Source organism: Heptranchias perlo, chromosome 12 (genome assembly GCF_035084215.1).
Source record: "Heptranchias perlo isolate sHepPer1 chromosome 12, sHepPer1.hap1, whole genome shotgun sequence".
Taxonomy (NCBI): Eukaryota; Metazoa; Chordata; class Chondrichthyes; order Hexanchiformes; family Hexanchidae; genus Heptranchias; species Heptranchias perlo.
The window spans coordinates 16,596,851-16,611,267 of NC_090336.1; the positions used below are offsets into that span (position 1 = coordinate 16,596,851).

A 14,417-nucleotide genomic window follows, 5' to 3' on the forward strand; every position below is an offset into this window, starting at 1 on the left:
GCAGATGGCTGCACTTGGCTGGGCTTTGCAAGGCCAATGGGTGATCTAACGCAGAAGCTGTACGTGCTGTTTGCGGAGAGCATCTCTGTGAAAAGAAAAGGGGCTCTTTTATTTGCCTCTCCAGCCAAGCCTGTTTTCAGCCGTCAGCTCTTACGGGGTCGCAGCACCTCTCGGGAGCACGAGGAGCCAAGGCAAAGGCACCAGGTCAGCTGCCTCAAAACTGCTCGCTGTTAACCCCTTCAGGGTTGAAAGTCCTTAGAGTGTTTTGCAAACACCCCGGGGCTGACTTTAACCTTTAAGCCCACTAGTTAAAGGTTACTTAGCCTCCCCGGGGCAGCCGGCAGCCGACCATTCTGAATTTTAACCTACTCCACTGAGCATGCAGCGAGGATGCCCAACTAAGGTGACAGCCGTGGCTCAGTTGGTAGCGCTCACGCCTCTGAGTCAGAAGGTTGTGAGTTTAAGTCCCACTCCAGGGACTCGAGCACATAATGTAAGCTTACACTTCAGAGCAGTATTGAGGGAGTGCTACACTGTTGGAGGTGCCCCTTTCGGACGAGGCGTTAAACCGAGGCCCCGACTGCCCCCTCAGGTGGATGTAAAAGATCCCATGGCACTATTTCGAAGAAGAGCAGGAGAATTCTCTCCAGTGTCCTGGACAATATTTATCCTTCAACTAACATCACTAAAAGAGATCATTATCACATTGCTGTTTGTGGGATCTTGCTGTGCACAAATTGCCTGCTGCGTTTCCTACATTATAACAGTGACTACACTTCAAAAGTTCTTCATTGCCCTATGAAGGTGAAAGGTGCTGTATAAATGCAAATTTTTCTTTCTTAAAGCCGCAGTCCTCATTTACATGTACATGTTGAGATGTCCTCGGGAACCAACTGGATGGCCTGAGTGGGAGGCCGACGGGGCTTTCCCGCCAGCTGAAGACAGCGGGGAAGAGGACCTGGGGGCAGAAGACGCCCAAACAGGTAAGTTCTTCTAAATTCCTGGTGGGGTCAGGGGCCAGGAGCCAGACTGAGCAGGAGTGCTCCTTCGGGTCGCACAAGGAAAGCTTAGGACTCCCCTGTCACAGATTCCGCACCTCTCCCCCCATTTCCAGAATGTGAGACCCCCCCCACTAGACGGCCCCAAATGCCGATTCCACCACCTCCCTGGTGTCAGTGGGAGACCTCTTTCCAGCTTACCTCGCTGTCCACCTGCCTGGAGTTAAAATTGAGCCCCCCACCGTTCCCATCGCACCATGGTAATAAAGATAGGGTGAAAGTCTCCCCATCTGTCAACTATAATGAACATGGGGATAATTTTGACTTTGTGCGATGATGTAAAAAAGGGCGATAGCCAGTCGGCAGCCCGATTTTTATTCCCCCCCGACCTCAATGGAAATAAGAATCAGGAGCGATGTAAAGCAGACGGCCGACTTGCTATCACCCGTTTTACACAATCGCACTAAGTCAAGACCTACCTCAATGCAATTGGACAGTCCTGGTCAGCATGAGCCTACAATGTAAGACTCGGCAATAAATGACACCAGCTCAGCAATCTCTCTCAGAGATACCATCAAGATGCCTGGTGTGGGAAATAGAACTGTCACAATGGTGCATTAGTTGATGCCTCCCTGACAATGGATAGGTTAAGGCACATTGTTCAGACAAAGTAGTTCCTGATACTGAGAGAAAACTTGGAAAATGCTCCATTCCCAGCGCTAATCATTTATCCTGACACGCCCAAAAACATATATATTCACCACAAATGTGAATCTTTAGAATAAAAACACTTCAGAGTATGAAGCTGGAAGCAGCTTTTACTTGAAGAAAGGACAATAATTTACATTTATATAATGCCTTTAATGTAGAAAAATGCTTCACAGTGGTGTATTCAGACAAAAATGAATGCCAAGCCTAAAAAGGAGTTAATAGGAGGGGTGACCAAAAGCTTTGTAAAATAGGTAGGTATTAAGTAGGTGCTTAAAGGAGGAGGGGAAGGTGGAGAGGCTGAGGGGTTTAGGAACACAAGAACATAGTAACAGGAGGAGGCCATTCAGCCCCTCGAGCATGTTCTGCCATTCAATCAGATCATGGCTGTACCTCAACTCCATTTACCCGCCTTTGATCTATATTTCTTGATACCCTTACTTAACAAAAATCTATCAATCTCGGTCTTGAAAATTTCAATTGACTTGACCTCAACAGCATTTTGGAGGAGTGCCAGATTTTCATGACCCTTGGAGTGAAAATGTGTTTACTGATTTCACGCCCGAACGGCCGAGCTCTAATTATAAGATTGTGCCCTCTCGTTCTGGAATCCCCCACCAGAGGAAATAGCTTCTCTGGAGAGACCCTATAAAATCCTTTTGTCATTTTAAACACCCCGATTAGATCACCCCTCAGCCTCTAAACTCAAGGTAATATAAGCCAAGTTTATGCAGCCTGTCCTCATAAATTAACCCTTTAAGCCCCAGTATCATTCTGGTGATTCTGCACTGTACCCCCTTCCAAGGCAATAAAACATTCCTGAGGTGCGGTGCCCAGAACTGAACACAGCACTCCAGATGGGGTCTGACCAAGGCTCTATATAACTGAAGCATAACGTCCTCATGTTTGTATTCCAGGCCCCTTGAGATAAAGGCCAACATTCTATTAGCCTTTTTGATGACTTTTTGTACCTGTCCACTAGCTTTTAGTGATTTGTGTACATTGACATCTAAATCCCTTTGCTCCTCTACAGCTCCTAGTCTCTCACCATTAGGAAAATATTCCAATTTGTCTTTCTTTGACCTCACACTTCCCCCACATTGAACTCCATCCGCCACAGTTTTGCCCACTCACCTAGTCTGTCTGTGTCCCTTTGTAACTTCCTGCTCCCATCTACACAACTTACTGTCCCTCCTAACTTAGTGTCGTCAGCAAACTTGGATATACAACTCTGGAGAGAATACGAAAGCGTGCAATCTAGATGACTGATGGCATGGTTGCCAATGGGTAGCACAAAGGGAGGGAGGATACACCAAAGGCCAGAGTCAGAGGAACAGAGATTTTGGATGGGGGGGAAATTGTAGGGATGGAAGAGGTTACAGAGATGGGAAACCATTTTCAATCTGAGGTGTTGGGAGATTGGGAATCAATGTAGGTCAATGAGGATATAGGTCATGGGCAAATAGGTCTTGATGAAGGATAGGATAAGGGCAGCAGCGTTTTGGATGAGCTAAAATTTATCAGGGTGGAGGATAGGAGGCTGGCCAGGAGATAATTGGAAAAGTCAAGTCTGGAGAGAACAAAGTTGTGGGTGAGGGTTTCAGCAGAGATGGGCTAAGATAGGGGTGGAGGCAGGTGATGTTAGGGAGGTGGAAGCAGGCAGTTTTTGTGATGGATTGATTATAGGGTTGGAAGCTCAGCACAGGCTTGACTAGAATGCCGAAGTTGCAAACAGTCTGGTTCAGCCTGAGACAGTGGCCGGGGAGGAGGCTGGGATCGGTATGGAGTTTGTGGCAGGGGGGCCAAAGACGATGGCTTTGGTGTTTCCCAATGTTTAACTGGAGGAAATTGTAGCTTTTCCAAGACTAAATGTCAGACAAGCAGTCTGACAACACAAAGGCAGTTAATGGGTCGAGAGAGGTGGTGGAGAGGTAGAGCTGGGTGTCATCAGCGTACATGTGGAAGCTGATCCCGTGTCTGCGGATGGTGTTGGCAAGGGGTGACATGTAGCTGAGGAGAGGAGGGGGCCGAGGAGAGGAGGGGGCCGAGGAGAGGAGGGGGCCGAGGAGAGGAGGGGGCCGAGGAGAGGACATTTGGGGGACTATGGAGGTAACGGTACAGTCGTCGGAAGAGAAGCCATTAATATAGACACTTTGGCTATGATAAGAGTGGAACCAAGCGAGGGCCGTCCGACCGAGCTGGTCAACAGAGGAAGATGGCGTGGTCAGCCACGTCAAAGCTTCAGAGACGTCAAAGAGGATGAGGAGGGACAATACACCACAGTTACATAGAATGCCATCTGTGACTTTGGTTAGGGTCAGAAACATGATTGGAGATTCAAATAGGGAATTGTAGGAAAGGTGGGCACAGATCTGGGAGGTTGGAGAGGAAAGGGAGGTTGAGATGGGGTGATAGTTTGCAAGGGTAGAAGGGTTGAGAGGGTGGGTTTTTCGCTGAAAGGGAGGGGACATTGCCTGAGGAGAAAGAACCACTTACAATATCAGCTAGCATGGGGGCCAGGAAGGCAATACTAGAATAGCATCAGTGGAGTTGCCTGCATCAGCACGGTGTTGCCTGCATTCCACCTTTGCGCTTTGTATATTTTAACAAAAGGAGCATGCGTGGTCATTATAAATCCGCTTCCATTGTGTTTTTAGGATGGCCACTGCATGAAGAATCTTGAGGTTACCACTGTAAAATCAGAGGGTGTACTGGCAAAAGTGGTTTCATTGGGAAACCTGTGACTAGCAATGGAAAATCGGAGCTAAAGATCAGGGCATACGATTTTGACACTTTCGGACTAACCAAGTTTGCTGGGCCAGCCCAGTCCTGTCTGCCACGGGTAAATCTCCGATTGGAAAAATGGCTAAGTCGAATTCTGCTTCTGCCCCTGCGGTGAAGGATTTAAGTTGGAATGATCACAAAGTAGGCATCACGAGCCACTCAGCCCCTATTGATTGCCTTTACAAAAGGCAAAAAGGGAGAGAACAAGCAGATGTTGTCGCCAGTGAGCGTTGCCACGGTAACCATTTCTCAACCTTACTCTAAAATCTACCAAACGCCCCCACTTCCTCCTGTTCAAAAAAAGACTCTTTAATTTCCTGGTCCATTTATCCCCACTCATCCCACTGTTGGTAGATGAAAGTGCTTCAGGCAGCTTCGTTTTACACTAATACTCAATTCTCTGATAAGGTATAAAATGCTGCATTTACTTATTATTCAACAGAACTTGCCAATGCTTAACAAAATGCTACTTGGGGCTAAAGAATGACACCGTTGGATTGGCCTGTAAGCAGAGAAAATAGAAAGCATTGTGACTTTGATAGTGCAATTCGGGCGATATCAGATCAACTGACCTATATACATCTCTCAATATTCATTTCCATTGACTTTGATATCGCACTTTTCACACTATCACCCAAAGTCAAAATTACCCCCATTGTATGATACCACTTGGAAAGGTAATATTACGATATTCAGCTGTGAGCTCCGATGGCTATAATAAATTCCCATTTTATATTGTTTTAAGGTTAGATGTCAGCTGTGGCTCAGTGGTAGCGCTCTCACCTCTGAGTCAGAAGACTGTGGGTTCAAGTTCCACTCCAGAGACTTGAGCACAAAATCCAGGCTGACACTCCACTGCCGTACTGAGGGAGTGCTGCATTGTCAGAGGTGCCGTTTTCGGATGAGACGTTAAACCGCTCGCTCAGGTGACGGACGTAAAAGATCCCATAGCCCAAGATCAGGACCATTCTCCCCAAAGTCCTGGCCAACATTTATCCCAAAAGCAACACCGTTAAAACAGATTATCTGGTCATTAACATATTGCTGTTTTTGGGACCTTTCTGTGCACAAATTGGCTGCTGCGTTTCCTACAGTACAACAGTGCTGACACTTCAAAGGTACTTCATTACTGTAAAGCACTTTGGGACACCCTGAGGTCGTGAAAGACACTATATAGATGCAAGTCTTTCTTTCTTTATATACACATTTTAAGTATACTCCTAGGACCACACAAAAAATATGTTGCAGTTGAAAAACAAATTGCAATAATGACATAGTTTAGGAATGCTTTAAGAACTAAAACTATGATATGGAGAGCGATTAAATATCGATACACAGGTGAACAACAAACCAGCAAGAGAGAAGGATAGTTCTTGCAGCGATAACAACTTAAAAGGACAGGATACGTTTAGAGCTATGACTCCAAGGAAACATTAGGAATGGCATTTATGATTGCGAAAAGTAACAAAGGCTATAAACCCAGCTGAATACATGGAGCCTCTCTTAGTTTTAGGAGTGACATTTATCAAAATGGCCTATATTTTCAAAACAATCTGAAAGAGGTGTCGCTCCTTAAGAATGATACTTGACCAGCTGGCATGTGACTGCCACACAGGTAAATGCAGATAGGGTTATTTTATAACTTCTTTCTCTCCTGACTCATTTTGGGGTACAGTTCCAGGAGCATCTTTTGGTACCCCACCCAAGTAGCTAATCCTCACAGGTAACCCTACATAATGAGTGCTGGCTTGCTATTCGACTAAGGGATGAATCACAGCGATACCTGATCGAGGTCTCACTCCGTGTCCACACACTTGCCCTTTCCAGCGAGGCTCACTGGGTAGTCACTAACAGCAGGAACCATGGCTGCTTTTTCTCTTCCTAACCCAGGAACTCCTACTGCCGCCTGGCTGAGGTCGGCTAACTCAGCACAGACCAGCGATTAAACCTGAGATTTATTCTCGCTGGCCAGGAGCTCAGGTAAACACTTGCTTTACCAATCGAGTCACTAGGGGAGCTATAGAATTGCTTTATTGAAGTTTCAAACCATTAGAGACTGAACCGAGATAGATACACACTTATAATGCCCTGGAGTAGTTGAAGGAAAAATACCTGCTCGAAATGCCTGGGGGGGGGGGGGGGGGGGTCGCAGTCAGGAAAGGAGAAAGAAATATAAACTGAAGTGGAGTGGAATAGAAGCAACCGGTCATCAGATATAAGAGCCTGGATTTTCCGATGGGCAGAGTTTCTGGTGGGGTGGGACTTCTGTCAGCCATGGAGATGCCCCCTGACTCTTACCCCAACTTTCCAGTCCTGGGGCCATTTTCACACTTGGGGGAGGGGAGGGGGGCACGGAGGGGGAGGGTGGAGGGGTCCAGGCCTCCACCAGGAAGTTGTGCTGAATTGCAGCGCCAGAGTTGCTACGGCAGGTCTCAGAGGCGGTAGTTTCCGCCTTGCCAGAGAAATTCCTCGCCACCGTTTTTGCTGCTGCTCCAGGGGCCAGCGGAAGGCCGTGCCCCTCTCCGAGGCCCGCTCTCCCAACCTTTGAGCACCGGATGCCGAGGCCTAAGAGATGACCCTGGCGTCCGGCATTCAATCAGGGCAATTAATGGGAGGCCGTGTTTACCTCATATTAATACCAGTTTCATGCGCCCTCCTATATATGGATAGGCGTTATATTAAATTGCCAGGCCTGCCACGTGGCGGGGAGGGGAGAAGCAGAGTGTATCCTCCAAGTATTTTGTCTAGCCTGGTCCACTCAGGATCTGCCAAAGAAAAATGGCGTGAGGGGGACAGAAATTCCAGGCTAAAATCTTTTGGGCAGAAAAATTTTAGAAACTGCCCGACAACAGTGAGTGTGGGAGACTCTGTGACAGTCATTTTGACTATTCCACAGGAACGATGTATTTAGCGATAGAGAAGGGAGAGGGATGAAAAAACTCCTCTTTCTAAAATAGTATTAAAGTTTAAACCAAAGTGACTTAGTTATTGACATGTGCATCATTCTGGAACATCGGGATGGTTTGAAAATCTAGGCCTGAGAAGAAAAAGTTAATGTCTAATCCGAGTGGACTCTGTAACGGCCATTTGTTCCTCAGTCGCCTGCCCTACAGTCACCCACTCAGTACGACAACAGCCAGTGCCCTGCCTCAGGTATTAGCACAATTACTCAGCTACAATCGAACAACAATCGACCATGCTGAGTGCCACACATGACATCAGCTCTCTTTCTGCTCCTGTGCTCCGCCCATTGGTCACAGAGAGTGCGAGTCAGTGTCTGGGTGAACCTGATGATATCATTCGGTCAACACCCACACAAAAGGCCTTGGTGCTTTTTTCTCCTTTCCAGGTCGTCGCAGAAGCCTCTTCTCATTACTCACCGCATGTGGTATGCGTGTACCAGAAATGGTGCAGGAAGTGAACACTCCACACTGACACTCCTCAACTTTATGTAATAAGAGACACATCACTTCCATCAATCCTACGGTCAAAGTCCTTCCTTTTATCCCCATTTCACAGCCTTTTGTCCCCTACATATATCATACAATGACATCAGCAAAATACAGGTAGATGTTCACAATGTTAAATGCAGAGACTACGTAGGAAGCTTTAACCTGCAGAAATTCAAGAGGGATAGTGGAGTCAGCAATGTGCACCAAATGAGGGTGGGAGAACCATGAGCTCAGGAACGGGGGTTGAATGACAGGGAGGCAAGACGAACAGGGGAAAGAGCACTTAGGTACGCAGGTCAAACGGAGGAATAAAGCATTTAACTACTGGGCTTGAATGAGGGGGTTGGGTTCTGGCTCAAAGAAGACAAGTTGCTCAGGAGCCTAGGTTAAATAGGCAGATCGGTATTTAGGTCAAGCGGAGAGGGCGGGGTGGGGGGGTAACCAGTTGTGTGGGTTGAGTGGGCTGCCAGGGAGTGGGGGGAATGGGACTTCCTTTTTTTTCCACCAGGTTTCTCCTCACCTCTCTGGAAGGCAGTGACTTTTGCTGGGGTACAGTTCCATGGGTGTCCAGTCAGCTTCTAGGGGGCATTTTCAATCTAACCCGCCCATCAGGAAACTGACGAGATTGGGCGCAATGCAGCTTTTACACCTTGCCGATTTTATTCTCCGTTGAAGTCAATGGAGAGTGATATTGGGCGGTGTGTAAAACCGGCGTTACACCTGATCCCCCAGGTTTCCTGCCCAGCAGGTTAGGTTAAAATGGCCCCCCCAGTACTTCTGCCAAGTGCCATTATTTATCTGTAAGCATTGATGGTAAATGTTGACAGGGCTGTTCAACCACAGGGACTTCACAGCCAAGCCTAATCCTGTCCTCAGTTGATGTCCACACCTGCACACTTCCGGCATGGTTCTCTGTATAATGATCAGGAGTGGGAACTCTCGATGATTTTCTCCTCCCCATCTCAAGGGCACTGAGGCCAATTATCGATCGTCTTCATCTGTATGGCGCAGCTGTACTGGCTGGATAGACTCACTGAGCTATCAGAGAGCTCTGGCCTCAGGATGAGCTGGCAGGTTAGTATTGCAGCTTATTGATTCTCCAGAGACTCCCTACTAGAAAAGGTTCACAACAGCTGTGCCTCAAACAGTGAGATCCCATCTCAGCAATCAGCAATCAGCAGGAGAGGTGCCAAATAGATTCTATGCAGGTGTCTAGAAATGAATGCACACTTAACAAGCGGGGTTTGAATCCAGCAGAAACTTGGAATAAGACCACTGCCATGTTATCAATTGATGTGTCATTTTCAAATAAAATTGTTGGACTATAACCTGGTGTTGTAAGTTTCTCTACACATGTTATCAATTGGGGAACAGTATCTGACATGGGGAGGGAATCTAACAATAGTGGGAGAAAATGGCAACTGAAGCTAATACATAAATCTTTTTGAAAGACAGGGAAAGGACGGGGGGTAGCAATACTGATAAAAAGACACAATTACAGCAGTAGAGAGAAGGGATTTCAGTGTGGGTGATTGGGCAGTGGAAACTGCATGGGCAGAGTTAAGCAACAGCAAAGGGTTCAAGGCTCTGGTTGGAGTTGTCTACAGACCTCTTGAGAAAAGTGATCTAGTGGGGGGATGTTTAAATACAGAGATCAGGCAAGCATGTAGCAGAAATAATGTGGTTATAATGGAAGATTTTTATTTTCACATAGACTGGGAAAAGCAGAACAGCTCAAGTAGTAAAGGCAATGAATTTCTCGAATGTATTCAGGACAGTTTTCTAGAACAATGTGTTTTAGAACCGATAAGGGAACAGGCCATACAGGATTCAGCGATGAGTAACTAACCAGAATTTAGTTAACAGTCTGACTGTAAGGGAGCATCTTGCATATAATGATCATAATATGACTGAGTTTGATATTAGGTCTGAGAGGGAGAAGGGAGAGTCACAATCCAAGGTTTGAAATGTAAGTAAGGGAAACTTCAAAGCGATGAGAAATAAATTGACTGCAGTAAACTGGGCTGAACTGTTAATGGGCAAACCTATAGACAACAGTGGGAAGTATTCAAAGAAGTATTTGGTATGATACAAAAACCAGTACATACCCCTAAAAGGCAAAGGCTCCACTTGTACAGTTAAGCAATAAGAACATAAGAAATAGGAGCAGGAGTAGGCCAATCGGCCCCTCGAGCCTGCTCCGCCATTCAATAAGATCATGGCTGATCTGGTCCTAACCTCAAATCTAAAATCATGTCCAATTTCCTGCCCGCTCCCCGTAACCCCTAATTCCCTTTACTTCAAATGGGGTAAAAGGCAGTATCAAGCTAAAAGAAAAGGCTCACGCGATGCAAGTAAAAGTGGAAATCTAGCAGACCAGAAGAGTTATAAAAAGCAACAAAGGGATATAAAGAAAGGAATAAGAGTGCAAAAGGGAATATGAAAAAAAACTTGCATAGGATATCAAAGCTAACAGAAAATGTTTTTATAGATATATTAATATAAAGACAGTGGTAATGAAAAATGTGGACCTATTAAAGATGGATGCAGGTGAGACTATAATGGATAATGGATAAGAAAATGGCAGATTTGTTAAAAGAGTACTTTGTGTCTGTTTTCACAATGGAGGAAGAGGACAAAATACTACCTGTACCTAAAATAAGTCAAGGGGAGGAATTTATTGGATTCAATACATGGTAAAAAATGGTACTGGAGAAAATAATGGGACTTAAGACAGACAAATCTCCAGGACCCTAAGTTGCCTCTAGACTTGACTATTCCAAGGCTCTCCTACCTTGCACCCTCTGTAAACTTCAGCTCATCCAAAATTCTCCTTATGTGGATCGGTATCAAATTTTGTTTGATAATGCTCTTGTGAAGTGGCTTGGGATGTTTTACCACTTTAAAGGCCCTATATAAATGTATGTTGTTGATGTTGTTGTTGTCTCCACATATCAAAAGCAATAGGTGAGGAAATTGCAAATGCATTAGTCATAATTTTCCAAAGCTCTCTAGATTCAGGAATTGTATCTTTGGATTCGAAAATTGCAAATGTCACTCCATTATTTAATAAGGGAGGGAGAATGAAACTAGATAACTACAGACCTGTCAGTCTAACGTCGGTTGTGGGGAAGTTACTGGATTATATCATCAGAAGCAGCGTGACTGAGCACTTGATCAAAGAGAATTAGAATGGGTTTGTGAAGGGTAGGTCACGTCTGATTAATCCAGTTGAAATTTTTGAGGAGGTCACTAGCATGGTGGATAGAGAAGTATCTATGGATGTTGTCCATATGGACTTCCAGAAGGCATTTGATAAGGTTCCACATAAGAGATTATATAGAATTTACAGCACAGAAACAGGCCATTCAGCCCAACTGGTCTGTGCCAGTGTTAATGCTCCACACGAGCCACCTCCCACTCTACTTCATCTAACCCCATCTACACATCCTTCTATTTCTTTCTCCTTCATGTACTTATCTAGCTTCCCCTTAATGGCACCTACAGTAAAGCTTATTAGCAAAAATGAGAGCACATGGAATTGCAGGTAACCTTGTAAAATGTGTTGGTAATTGGTTAGGAGGTAAGAGACAGAGAGTAGGCATAAAGGGTTTGTTCTCTGATTAGTGGGCTATGATAAATGGTGTTCCCCAGGGATTTGTATTGAGGCCTCAGCTTTTCACCATATATATTAATGACTTGGATGAAGCAATAGAAAGTTATATATCCACGTTTGCAGATTACACTAAGTTAGGAGGCACAATAAATTGTTTGAGGAAGTTACAAAGGGACACAGACAGACTGAGTGAGTGGGCAAAACTATGGCAGATGGAGTTCAATGTGGGGAAGTTTGAGGTCATCCATTTTGGATCTGGGAAAAACTAATTGGAATATTTTCTCAATGGTGAGAGACCAGGAGCTGTAGAGGAGCAAAGGGATTTAGGTGTCAATGTACACAAATCACTAAAAGCTAGTGGACGGGTACAAAAAGTCATTGAAAAGGCTAATGGAATGTTGTCTTTTATCTCAAGGGGGCTGGAATACAAAGGGGAGGAATTTATGCTTCTGTTTTTTTTATTCGTTCATGGGATGTGGACGTCGCTGGCAAGGCCGGCATTTATTGCCCATCCCTAATTGCCCTTGAGAAGGTGGTGGTGAGCCGCCTTCTTGAACCGCTGCAGTCCGTGTGATGAAGGTTCTCCCACAGTGCTATTAGGAAGGGAGTTCCAGGATTTTGACCCAGTGACGATGAAGGAACAGCGACATATTTCCAAGTAGGGATGGTGTGTGACTTGGAGGGGAACGTGCAGGTGGTGTTGTTCCCATGTGCCTGCTGCTCTTGTCCTTCTAGCTGGTAAAGGACGTGGGTTTGGGAGGTGCTGTCGAAGAAGCCTTGGCGCGTTGCTGCAGTGCATCCTGTGGATGATACACATTGCGGCCACTGTGCGCCGGTGGTGAAGGGAGTGAATGTTTAGGGTGGTGGATGGGGTGCCAATCAAGTGGGCTGCTTTGTCCTGGATCGTGTCGAGCTTCTTGAGTGTTGTTGGAGCTGCACTCATCCAGGCAAGTGGAGAGTATTCCATCACACTCCTGACTTGTGCCTTGTAGATGGTGGAAAGGCTTTGGGGAGTCAGGAGGTGAGTCACTCGCCGCACAATACCCAGCCTCTGACCTGCTCTTGGCTGGTCCAGTTACATTTATGGTCAATGGTGACCCTGAGGATGTTGATGGTGGGGGATTCGGTGATGGTAATGCCGTTGAATGTCAAGGGGAGGTGGTTAGACCCTCTCTTGTTGGAGATGGTCATTGCCTGGCACTTGTCTGGCGCGAATGTTACTTGCCACTTATGAGCCCAAGCCTAGATGTTGTATAGAGACTTGGTCAGACGCCATTGGAGTACTGTGTTCAGTTTTGGGCATTGCACCTCAGGAAGGATATATTGGGCTTGGATGATACCAGGGCTTAAAGGGTTAAATTATGAGGAAAGGTTGCATAAACTTTTGGATATATTGGATATATAAAGGAAAAATTTACAGGGCTATGGGAAAAGAGCAGGGGAGTGGGACTGTGTACCAAAGAATAAAGGCACAGTTTTCAGCTCATAGAAGACTCAGCCTGCTTATGGAAGCTGTTCATCGAATTGCTTTCTTAAGAGATGAGCCTTTGAAGAAAACCAAACTGTGACAGTCCCACCAAGCAGATACAAGCCTCTGAGAATGGGGTTGGTGCCAGAAGAGCACAGGGCACAGGAGGTGCAGCTCCACCCATGTCACTGAGCCTGTGGGAATGGCATAGTGCCAGATCCCTGAACCTGTGAGAATGGCACGGTGCCAAAGGGATCATGGGGCGGGGAGGGGAACTCTTTCTCCTGCTTGTATATCACCTTCGGTTCTTAGCAACTGTATTGGAGATGGTATGCACCTTTCAAAGATCGCACGTCACTTTCAGCATGTCAGCACTGAGACAGAAGGTGAGGATTCCTCTCCCTTTCCCCAAACCTCCCCCCTCTGCCTCATTCAAAGTGGCAGGTGATGCCTGGTCAATACAACAGTTAAAGGGACGACACGAAGAACAATGACAGACTGCAGAAAGACAGAGGGGAGAGAATTAAATCAGGAAGCAGTGGCACTACGTTGGAGTACGAGTGGGTCAACCATTGATTCAGCCCATCGCTACCTTCCTTCATGAAAGGAACAGCAAGGTACACTCAGCTGTCTGGGGGAAGGGCTACATAAATCTCTTCTGATGTGTAAAGCCTCCCACAGAGGCAGCCACCATCTGTATTTATATGAAACCACAGTGTGCGTCAGCTGTAAACACTACAAAATTCACAGTGAGGGTAGATAGCTCCCAAACTAAATGCCGACAAGACGAAGACATAAAAAAAAATTAAATGTTTGAACTGATCTGCAAGCCACCAGGAACTGCAAAGGCTAGATTTGTTTTCTTTATTCCGCTGGGTTTGCTTTCCTGCCACTTCAATAGGGTGGGGCAGCATTTTTCCCGCACAGCCAGCCTTCTGAGTTTGCGGGTATTAATGACTGGAAGCTGGAAGGCAGGGGAAAATCCCAAGATGGCATCCCATCAGTCAGACTTACACATCACCTTGCACCTGCTGACACAGGTGCAGTTTGTAGAGGCCTTGGAGGAGGATGTGTCATTCCCCCCATCTCACACCTGAGGTAATCCCCATGGTGTGGGGAGGCTAAAAGAAGGGAAACAGGGAGAGGTACGAACAAAGAACTTATTCTCATCTGAAGGTGCAGCTTTCTCGCTTTATTTGGAGTTATATTCACTGATTAAGATAAGATGATTTCTACTCATTTCAGATTCCCATGAGATTCCTGAATGGAATAAAATACAGCAATAATTAGGGAGAGGAATTATTAAGATATAATTTTCTCCCGAACCCTTATCAAGCTGCTGGACAACAGACAAAACATTATTGTGAAGCAGAATTAATTTTGAAATTTAA

At 45.9% G+C, this 14,417-nt stretch overlaps 1 protein-coding gene and 1 long non-coding RNA gene across 7 annotated transcripts in view; one reads left to right on the plus strand and one right to left on the minus strand.

Annotated features, from left to right (window-relative positions):
- Positions 1 to 14,417, minus strand: part of LOC137327844 (potassium voltage-gated channel subfamily KQT member 1) — a 699,654-nt gene that overhangs the window by 289,742 nt on the left and 395,495 nt on the right. The window lies entirely within an intron of this gene.
- The window catches only part of LOC137327846 (uncharacterized), a 94,999-nt gene continuing 81,438 nt past the window's right edge, over positions 857 to 14,417 (plus strand). Inside the window, exon 1 of the long non-coding RNA XR_010964561.1 lies at positions 857 to 983. This is a non-coding gene — a long non-coding RNA (uncharacterized lncRNA). The remainder of the gene's footprint in view (positions 984 to 14,417) is intronic.